This window comes from Panthera uncia, chromosome F1 (assembly GCF_023721935.1).
Source record: "Panthera uncia isolate 11264 chromosome F1, Puncia_PCG_1.0, whole genome shotgun sequence".
Taxonomy (NCBI): Eukaryota; Metazoa; Chordata; class Mammalia; order Carnivora; family Felidae; genus Panthera; species Panthera uncia.
Genome location: NC_064813.1, coordinates 57773069 through 57775720, shown reverse-complemented (window position 1 = coordinate 57775720; position 2652 = coordinate 57773069).

Below are 2652 nucleotides of genomic sequence, written 5' to 3'. Positions count from 1 at the left end.
GAAAAATAATTCTTAAAAGAATATTTTCTAGAATCGATCGTGCGTGGGGTGCCAGGGCGGAGCGCGGCGGGCGGGGCGCGCGGCGGGGCGGGGCGGCGCCGGAGGCCGCGGCGTTCCGGGGCGACACGTCAGCACGGCCCCGGCGAGGGGCTCGAACCCGCTACCCCGTGCTGTCTCCGCCCCGGCGGCCCGCGCTCCTGTCGCCGCTCCCTCGGCCGCTCCTTCGTATTCCTCGTTCACCGGTCTCTGCGACCTTGGAACCCCCACCCCCACCCCGCCGTCCCAACGCGGGTCCCTTCTGGCAGCTTCTGGTTCCTGGTCCAGCCCAAACCAGCCCACCTCCCACTCCCCTCAATGTTGGTTCGGTGCCTCCTTTTCCAAACTACCAAATCCCACCCACGAGTTGCCGCTGTTAGTCTCCGGATTGAGGCTCCCAGGGGTTCGTTCAGGCTTCCGGGGGTTCCTTGGGGGTCCCATCCATGATCCCCTTAGATTGGGAAGGGGCGTGAGTAGTGGAATGGTCGGTTGGTGATGGAAATTAGGACTAGTGGCCGGCTTGGTCTTTTTTTGTTTTTTGTTTTTTGTGTTTGTTTGTAGCCTTGGGGGATAGGGGTAGGCTGTGTATACCAGTGCTGAGGTCTTCAGAATTCTTGGGCCTTTATCCCTAAGGGAAGAAGTAATTCAACACAGATGGGTTGAGCTTCCATTTTATGCTATCATTCATGCCTTGGAGACACTAGACTGGTGTGGGGAAAGATGTAGGTCGAAAGACAGGTATCTGGCCCTTGTCAAAAGAAATCCACAATTTAGTGGAAACTAAATGACATCAAAACAGCGAAAGAGAATAAACATCAGGTCGGGGGCGGGGGGGAAGCTAATTAATTGCAGCTAATGTTTATTGAGTTCTTTCTTAACGCCCAGGTGTTATCCTAAGGTCTTTAAACGTATCAATTTGTTTAATATTCACAACAATAGTCCCTCACAATAGAGGATGCTATTACTATCTTCATTTTTGAGATGAGTAAATTGGGGCATTTACACATCTAGTGAGAGATGCAGCTGAGATTTAAACCCAGGGAATATCCTTTTTATCACAATTCTGTAAAGCCTCCATCAAGCAACATGCAATATTTTGTATTTTCTGACTAGGGGAAGCAAAATCTTTTTTTTTTAATAATTTTTAAATTTAATTTTATTTATTTATTTTAGAGAGAGAGACAGAGCGCGAGCAGGGGAGGGGCAGAGAGAGAGGGAGACACAGAATCTGAAGCAGGCTCCAGGCTCCGAGCTGTCAGCACAGAGCCCAAAGCAGGGCTGAAACCCACCGACGGTGAAATCATGACCTGAGCAAAAGTCGGAGGCTCAACCTCAGGAGCCCCACAAAATCTTTTTATAAATCACGATATAACTGAATTCTCTGTATGGGGGAAGGGAAAAAACGCCATAAGCCTGCAGTGGCTACAATGTTCTGCCTTTGGTTGGAGCACTTGGCATTTGACTGTGACCAGGGGCTTCTCACTGCGGTATTCTCTACTAAGGTTATTCATCCACCTCAACACCAAACCCATCAATTGGTTTTCCAAACTAATTGGATTCTTTAAAAGCAGGAGTAAAGGGGCACCTGGATGGCTCATTCAGTTGATCATCTGACTCTTGCTTTTGGCTCCCGTCATGAACCCGGGGTCATGGTCCCAGGGTTGTGGGATAGAGCCCTGCATCAGGCTCCAACTGAACATGGAGTCTGCTTAAGATTCTCTCTCTCTCAAAAAGAAATAAATTGAAGGAAAAAAAAAAAAAAACACAGAAAAGCAAGAGGAAAGAATGTGGCCTGTCCATGTGATCCATAGTGTTGAATAAAGAAAAAGATGTGATGTTCACATAGATGTTCACAGTTGTTTGACTATAGGGGCCATGAGATATTCCATTGGTCCAGTGTAGTTCCCATAATTCTCTGGAGAGAATGTACAATGGATAAGGTCACTGGCACTATCCAAGGATAGTGCCCTCAGGGGTTCATTTCTTTTCTACTCTGTTTATTTGCGCTAGAATCTTAGGTGTATCTAATGGGCATCTTCAATTTAATTGGTTAAAAACCAAACTATTTTCTCTCTCAAACCCTGCTCCTTTAGTCTTCCATATCTCAATAAATGCCATTTTAATTCCCATCTTCCTGGTGATCAGGTCAAAAACTTACAAATCATTCATGACAACTCTTTCTCTCACACCCAATCCGACCCATCAGCCAATCCTGGGTGTTCTTTATTTTAATAACTTTACTGGAATGTAATTGGCATATGATAAACTGCCCACATTTAAAGTGGACAGTTTGGTAAGTTGTGACATATGTATATTCCCATGAGACCATCATTATAATCAAGATAAATCATGTATCCATCACCGATAAGAGTCCTCATGCTCCTTTGTTATCTTCCCTCCCCTTTTCTGCCTATCTCCAAACAACCTTCTGTTGCTATAGATTGATTTGTAATTGCTGGATGTGATATAAATGGAATCATACAGTATATATTCATTTTTTGTTTGACTCTATTCACTCAGCGAAAGCATTGGAAATACATCTAGAATCTGACCACTTCTCACCATCTCCTGTGTTAACACTGTAGGCCAAGCCACCATCATCTCTCACCTGAAAGG